Here is an 8733-nt window from a genome sequence, read left to right on the forward strand (position 1 = left end):
ATGAGAAAACTAAAAGGAAGGCCTTTATTATTTTTTTAAAATTTTTAATGTTTTATTTATTTCTGAGAGAGAGAGAGAGAGAGAGAGAGAGCCAGCATGAGCAGAGGAGGGTCAAAGAGAGAGAGAGACACAGAATCTGAAACAGGCTCCAGGCTCTGAGCTGGCTGTCAGCACAGAGCCCAAAGCGGGACTCAAACCCACGAACCGTGAGATCATGACCTTAGCCAAAGTTGGAGGCTTAACCGACTGAGCCACCCAGACGCCCCTGAAAGGAAGCCCTTTAAGAAGTTACCACCCCCGCTGGTTTATCATGCACAGCCCAATGCCGACCAAGAAGATAAAGAAAAGTTCACACACAGCACTTGATGCTTTTTCAGTTTTTCTTCTGAAGTCAACTTTCCAACAATAACCTGGGCTGTGACTTTTTCTTCTGATTTTGCTCTTTACATGAAATGGGGGAAATGCTGGTGCCTGTAATAGTAGCTGGTAGCTGCCGCCTTTAACTCGCTCTCTTGGTCATGCGAGAGAATGTGCTGCCACGTTCTAGAAGCCCTGCCCAAGATAGTAGGGCACCCCTGCCAGGAGTCAACTATGAAAACTTTCCCATCAGGAGGCAAGGAAATGAAAAGAAACGAGTCCTTCTATTTGGCTCAAAATAAGGATGAGTGTATCTGGAAGAGTCCCAGGGGGAAAAATGGTTGAGGTGGGGGAATAAACTTGGCTTTCCACCTCCAACACCATCACCCTTTTTTGTCCCTGATGGAAACCTACAGGCAAGCTGTTCACAGTGTATGTTAAATATTCAAAATTCTAGGAGGGAAGTGTTATGCGTGATTAGAGCAAAAAAGTAGGAGCAAAGCTGTTATGTTCTCTCTGCAGCTCTACAACAGGCAAAGTTATGTGACCCATTGTCCAAATGTCTCCTTCACCTTACCCAGCTGGAGAAATGAGAAGAAGAAAGAGGCTTTGACTCCAACGATAAAAAGAGGTCATTTCTAAGGAGGCCTACTTAACAGCCCCTAATTCTTATTTCCATCTAAATGGAAAGCTCCAGGCATCCTCAGGCAGCCAATCTGTAGAATACATTGTTCTTAAACCTTGGGAGTCACACAAGAAATCCCACTGATGAGCTGCCACCACCACCCTAGACATTGGCTACCTCATTTCACCAGGCCTCTGGTCCCTCGTTCAGGGTGGGGGAAAAGTTTCCCAGTATCCTTATTAGGAGAATTTTGAATAGAATTGTTTAAGGAGAGGGTTAATACTGACTTGGTGTTCAAGATGGCCAACTCCTCCCCTACACAAAAATCTGAAAATAATTCTGATAAAAAGAGCAACTCTGCTTGTGAGCAAACCAGATGGCTACACACCCCTTCATCAAGTCTGTTAGTTTTCACATCGTCGCCTTGGAAGTTTCTCCCCAGGAAAACACATGGACATGAGACTTTTTGACAGAGTTAGGAATCTGTTTTAAAACAAGGCCCATCCACACTAACTCCTAGGTCTGCCTGACATAATTGCCCGCTTCATTTTCTTCAGGATATTTTCCCTGGCAGATTGACTACCCTTCTGGATAACTAAATATATCACTTATGGTCAACAAAGTGAAAACATTGAAGCTTCTTTGTGGAGAATTCAGACCAAAGCTCGGTGATTGCCCAAAGTCTCTGGACCCTCAGTCTCATTATGTTGGGGCTGGGCACGTGGGTTGGAGAACTCCTATTTGGAAAGCATCTCAGATTATACTTGAAGGCTTATTTGTAGGGATGCTCACTAAATCTTAAGTGAAAAGAAAGTCAGAAGTCACTTATTTAGGGAAGCTTCCTGTTTCATTGGGAAGTGGGGACTGAATAGTTTATAATCTCACACAATCTCACTTCCTCTAAGTAATTGTCATATCCCAAAGAGATGATAATTAAAGTCCAATCTTGGAACTGGCACATTCTGTCCATTGCCCATGATGCTGTAGGAGTGCATTCAAAGAAAATTTGCATCCTCACAAAAAGGGAATTATTGACAATAGCTTGAATTGACCAAAATAAGCATTGGTGCGGACTGAACTATTCTTTACACAGGCGTGGAGTTCTCAGCATGGGGTAAAGAGTTTATGAATAGACTTCAGAGTGGTCCTCCTAAAAAATCTGTGGAAAAGATGTTGACATCTGCATATATGCCTTTCAGTGGAAGGGTCCATGGCTTCATTCACATTTACAAAGGGCATATGACAAAAAACTGGTCAAGAGCCAGAAGCATTAGGCGAGATCATAAGCACTGAAGATTAAGTAACATACTGTACCTTCTTGACTTGGTTTTACCAATTCTGTCTTTGAAATGAGTTCATTATCCTCTTTCCAAATCCTGACTCTGCCATATGCTAATAGCCATTTGCTCTATAGTTCAAGCAATCTAGATTAAATCACAACTCTGTGTGAGATATTGATAGAGCAGTTTTTGTCTCCTAGTTAATGTTTCTCTCTCTCTCTCTTTAATGCTTTATTTATTTTTAAGAGAAAGAGCACAAACATGGGAGGGATGGATAGAGAAGGGGACAGGGGATTTGAAGTAGCCCCTGTGCTGACAGCAGAGAGCCTGAGGCAGGGCTTGAACTCACAGACTGTGAGATCATGACCTGAGCTGATGGACACTCAACCGACTTGGCCAACCAAGTGGCCCCAATATTTCTCTTTAATAATAATAATTAAAAAAAAACCTCTGTATAACAATCTGATTAAATTAACAATGAGAATAAGAAATATCTTGTGAAACAACTTTGAAAAGAAATGAATGCCAATGAGGTAGTTTGGCATCCTCACTAATTCTAATTTTTAAAAAAAAATTTTTTACTATTTATTTTTGAGAGACTGTGAGACAGAGCATGAGCAGGGGAGGAACAGAGCAGCATGAACAGGGGAGATACAGAATCCAAAGTGGGATCCAGGCTCTGAGCTGTCAGCACAGAGCCCAGGGCAGGGCTCAAACCCATGAACTGCAAGATCATGACCTGAGCCGAAGTCGGACGCCCAACCAAGGGAGCCAGCTGGGCGCCCCTCACTAATTCTAATTTAAACTTAGTCATCACTATGAATTATCTGCCTCCTAAAAGGCCCAACCTTATTTAGCATCAAAGCACTCTCAAATTTTGTATTAAATGTGAAAACAGTTTTTTAAAAAAGCGTTAGTTGTCCATTGTGCTTGCTATATATAATCTAAAAGATCCAATATATGGTAAGATATAAAGAAAACCTAGATTTAAATAAAATTTCAACACTTTATCAACGTTATCACTTGATCATTGCCTGATTCAACCTTCACCTCCTTATCTCAGCATACCGAGCTATCAACATTTCCACGGGAGCCTCTCAAAAATTTTTACATTATTTTTCAAGAACAGCTTTACTGAGATATAATTCACATACCATAAAATTCACACACCAAATGCATCACAACTATCAAATTTTAAAACATTTTTGTCACCCTCAAAAGAGGTGTCGTGTCTATTAGCAGTCACTCCTCACTCCTCCCTCCTCCATCCAGCCCCTGGCAACCACTAAACTCCCTTCTCTTTCTCCTGGTGTGCCTATTCTGAACAGTTCATGGAAATGGAATCTTATACAATACGTGGTCTTTTGCACCTGGCTTCTTTGACTTAAAGTGTTTCCCGGTTCATCCATGTTGCAGTATCTATCAGTACTTTACTTTTAGAGGCGGGCCTTTCAAAAGTTTACATTCGATTTTATTTTTATTTGGGCTATTACTTAGTGTTTAGAGTATTACAGTCATGTCTGTCAGATGGCGTTTCGTTGAGCAGGTTCTGTGCTATAGCAGTAGGAGGCACGGTATGGTGTCAAGCTGATGCTACAGAGAGCCCAGGAAGGGCACAGAGCCATCAGAGCTCCCCACATAGTAGTGGGGTTAGTAGAGCTGAGGTTAGTCAAGTGAGAAGACAGGAGTAGCTGTGTGGCTTTCTGGGGCATTCAGACATGGCTCTTGGTCCTTCTAAATGTTTTGTTTCTTTCAAGCACAGAACCAAAAATTCTAGTGTTCGCACATAGGGAGGGCACATAAAAAGGTTGAAAACCATCGTTTCATTTACCCGGGTTTTCTCTGCTTGGCTGAATGATAATTGCCATCAACATGCACTGAATCCTTTTTTGGGTAAAAACAAAATGCTCTTGAACTGGCTGCACGTGAGGCTTGCTTATCTTTTAGCAGAAGGTCATGCTTTGCTGGGTCATGACCACAGGTGGTCTAGTCATCATAGCTTTTGCTTTATTTCTCCACAGGCAGAGGAGAGCCAATCTATGCAGTGCTATGATGTCACTGAGACCATAAAAGGGCTGCCCTCCTTTCTCCCCGTCTCAAAAAGATCCTTTCCTTCTTAATTCCTTGTAAGCACCATACCACCCCCTTCTGTTCCTTATAATGCATCCACTAGTCCTGAGACTTTCAAATGATTTACTTGGAGCCAAGTGTGATTTTATTTGACTACAATTATAGGCCCCTTGCCGATTTTAAGCATCGTCCTAGAGTAATGGTTCCCGTATGATGACATAGGTATAGAGAGTTTGTTAAAATGCAGATTTCCCTGGTTTGATTCTGATTAGGTAAACCTGGAGTAGAGCCCAGAAATCGGCATTTTAGGTTACCAAATTATCCTATGTTGATACAGAAACCTCATTAAAAGAGTCAGAAATATTGCCCTACTAGCTTCAGTTTATAAACTGCCTCATACACCATTTCCAAAACGGCCTCCTTGAAGGTTTATGTATTCCATAACACAGTAAAGTTGGAGAGGAAGACACAAGTTTTAATTTTTTGTTATTGCATCTCACTTAGTAGCCCTTTCTGGTGCCAATTTTTATCCATGTCATTCTCCATTCACAGTGTGCAATCAAAATTATGTTGTCACAGCTTGATGGGAAGATGGTGATTGTAGAGAAGATTCTAGAGAGATAAAGCTAGTTCAAGAGCAGGACAAGAAGAAAAGGCAATTTAGCATTGCTCACACTTCGAGAAAATTGGTGCACAGAGGCAATGCTCTCTGGTATTGCTGTTTTGAAAAAATAAAGGTTATTTGTAGCAGGGAAATGCTTTCAGAGTGAGGACTGTTTGTGCAGTAAGGATTATTTCCTTCTTTTAAACTTTTACAGAAAACATCTTCAGAATACAAACTCAAGTTATAAAATGCGTGTCTGAAAGATTCTAAACCAATATTCACTGTCCTAACCTTGCCATCTCCTGATATTTGGCCCTGGGGTCCTTCTTCAAGTCTTCAAATCAAATCTGTTATGTAGCACATTGAAGAATTTTGAACCTACCTGCTATGGAACTCACAGCAGATTTTGGCAATGGGTTAAGGACATCTGGTGATAGCAAACTGCCATCTTCTTGCACATTCACACATCACTATTAATTTCGTTTAAAGCTAAAGAAAGGCATGTAAGCGGCCACTAAAGTTGCCTACCTGAGTCTAAAGCATTCCCTTTTTTTTTTTTTTTATCAGAATGCTATGTGTTCATATGTATCAACACTTAACAGTCAAAGTTTTTTGAGAATACTTCTCTCCCAGAAGTGTTCTCTGGTTAACAGTGAGCAGTTAGATTTATATATTTTACTTTGGGCACTATTCTTGAGTATCTAGCACTCAATTCTATCCACTGCCAAGATTCTAGTTCCTACCTGAAATTGTGTAATGTAAGAGTGCACAAACAAGAAGTACGGAGTAGGTGAACCAAGAGGTAGAAGTACATCTAAAGCTAGAGACATCGCAACATGACTCGGCAAGTCCAAAAGAAAACATAAATCAAAGGTCAGAGATAGCAAAGACCCAGGAACCAAGCAAGGAAGCAGAAATCAGATCCTGTAGATATATGGGAATATAAAAAGTTAACAAAGGCAAAAGTGGAGGGAAGCACACTAGCGTACAGGCCAGGCAAGTGATCAGTAACCAGGAGGTCTGCCTGCATGGAAGGCTAAGGCAGCCCCATCTTAAAACACATGGAGAGCAGCAGATACAAAAGGAATCCAATCTGGACAGCCAGCTGCCCTGGTACTGTCCACTGTCCCAGAAGCTTTCCAAGGCTTCTTAGACATATTCTACTGAGATCAATCCCAGCATTTATAGCCTGGGAGGTTAATGGAAAGGAAGATACATGATTGGGGCAAATCTAATCCTTTTTTTTTTTTTTTTTTTAACTGAAATTGAGTTGACATGCAATGTTACATGTATACAGCATAATGGTGTAACAACTCGATTTATTATGCTATGCTCACCACAAGTATATGTAGCCACCATCTGTCATGATACAGAGCTATTACAATACCATTGACCATATTTCCACGTTGTACCTTTCATCCCCATGACTTATGTGTTCTATAACTGGAAACTTGTACATCCCTCTACCCTCTAGATGGTACCCTTAAAGCTAGTACTTATAAATTCAAATGGGTGAATACTTTTCACAGGGTGAAAAGTAATGTGGAAATGGGAAACAAAAATGTAAAGGATTTTATTCAGGCATCGTGTCCTAAGAGAAGCCATCCTGGAATTCTCTGCCTGGGTTAGGAGCCCTTTTCTGTTCTCACAGCATCCTTCTCTTTGACCTACTATGGCATCAAACACACCCTGTGGTGATCGGCCATCTCCCCACCCAGGCTGCCCCACCTTCAAGTAAGTATCAGGGCTTATTTATCTTTATACGCCTTCTAAATAGCAGCTTTGCAATAAAGGCTTATCAAATGTCAATAATTACCTTTTCTTATCAAAGCACAAGTTCCTTACAGACAGGAAATGCACATTTATGACACTTTATAGGCACGATATTTTAGTTGATTACAGTGAACATTTCATCTAGTGGCCTTTATTCTCTTACAACTCATTCCAGTGATGTGTCATGGACAAGTACTCTACAGTCACACCAAAGAGCTCCCTTGTCCCGACGCTTTCGTAGAAAGTGCTTGGCTGAGTTAGGGGCTTACTTTCAAGGGTTTGAAACTTGTGAACACATTCTAAGTTGCTCTATTTTCTATAAGGGTCCCTGGTCATTTTTCAAAGAGGCAATATCACATAGCAATTAAGAACACGGACTCAAGAGACAGACTGCCAGATTTGCATTCCAGCTCCTCCACTTACTGTCTGGTGACCTAAGGAGAGTTACATAACCTCTCCGTGCCTCAATTTTACCATCTGTACAATGGGGATGAGGTAGTTGTGAGAATTAACTACAACTGGTAATTTTTTAAGTACTTAAAACAGTGCCTGGCACATAGTATGATATACAAATTAAATGAAAATTAACTACTGTTAGATTTTGCTGTACCCAAAGACACTGATTACTTTAATTGGTAAGTATAACATCCACAGTATATTTAGGTCCTTCCTCAAAACAGTACTGCTGTCTTTATTTGATATTTTGTTCCAGTTTTGGTAAAAGATATTTTATTATAAAAATAAGCAAATGTACTAAAAATTGAGAAGAAAATATGCACATATTATTACTTAATTTATCATGAAAATAAGCAAAATAACTTCCTGAATTCATCATGTAAAATTTCATGCATTTATCTGAAGAAAGTAAGAGGTATTGAGGAAAGTGCTTATCCTTTGTCTTAATCATTTCCTAAGAACTTACTAAACCTGAGGTCATTATTATTTATACAAGAAGAGAATCTCTTATACTTCTGGAAAATTTCAAAACACTGCCAACATGTTTTCTGATCATCCCTACTTCCTGTGGTGGGGTTTAAAAACCACGCCAACTTTCATAACTGCTGAGATTTACAGAGTGAAGCCTCATTTGATAATCTTGCAAAAATGGATAGGCAGTTCTTCTCTTCCTTTTCTAAATGCCACATATGCCAGCTTTTACAAATGTTAGTAAAAATTCCCAGCCAGCCCCAAGCTGCTTCCAAGCAGGTGCACACACTCTTTCTCTGCTCCATCTCCAGGGTAGCCTGGGAAATCCCTCTTCCCTCACCCTCTCCCCTAGATCGAGTTAATCAAACCTGGAATCTGTTTTACTGGAGAACGAAAACGTTTTATCTTCAGCCTCCCAGGTCCTGACCAGCATCTCTGGTATGTAAATAATAAAAAGTGGGAAAGAATGGATCCATAAAAACAATTTTTTTCTTGACCTAAAATGATCAAGAGCTGGAATGTAATTAAAAGCTGGCATTAACAAGTTTTCCAGAATTGGCAATTTTAAAAGATTTTTGAAAAGAAGAAAATACCATGATACTAAATTCACACTGGAACATAGCTTGGTTTTTCAAAGGCCCATGTTGTACTTGATGACTGTCCCCAGGAAGAGCAGTCATTGTTTAATAAAATCAAGAAGTGGGGCGCCTGGCTGGCTCAGTCAGTTAAGAGTTCGACTTTGGCTCAGGTCATGATCTCGAGGTTTGTGAGTTCGAGCCCTGCATTGGGCTCTAGCCTGCTTCAGAATCTGTGTGTTCTCCCTCTCTCTGCCCCTCCCCCACTTGTGCTTTGTCTCTTTCTGTCTCTCAGAAATAAATAAACGTTAAAAACCTTTTTAAACATCAAGAATTATAGGCAATAATGCCATAAATGAGTCATTTAAGGCATCCTTTTAAAGTTGCTTTTCAAATCCTTTTTTTTGTTGCTGTTAATTTGCCATTTGCCTCAAGTTGAGGAAAGAAACAAATTCCACTTATTTGAGGATTCTATTTTTTCTGATTTTCTTCACATTGTTCATCTTGCCCTTTAAAATATCT

The sequence above is a fragment of the Hyaena hyaena genome, unplaced genomic scaffold (genome assembly GCF_003009895.1).
Source record: "Hyaena hyaena isolate Hyena2069 unplaced genomic scaffold, ASM300989v1 scaffold_918, whole genome shotgun sequence".
NCBI classification, from domain to species: Eukaryota; Metazoa; Chordata; class Mammalia; order Carnivora; family Hyaenidae; genus Hyaena; species Hyaena hyaena.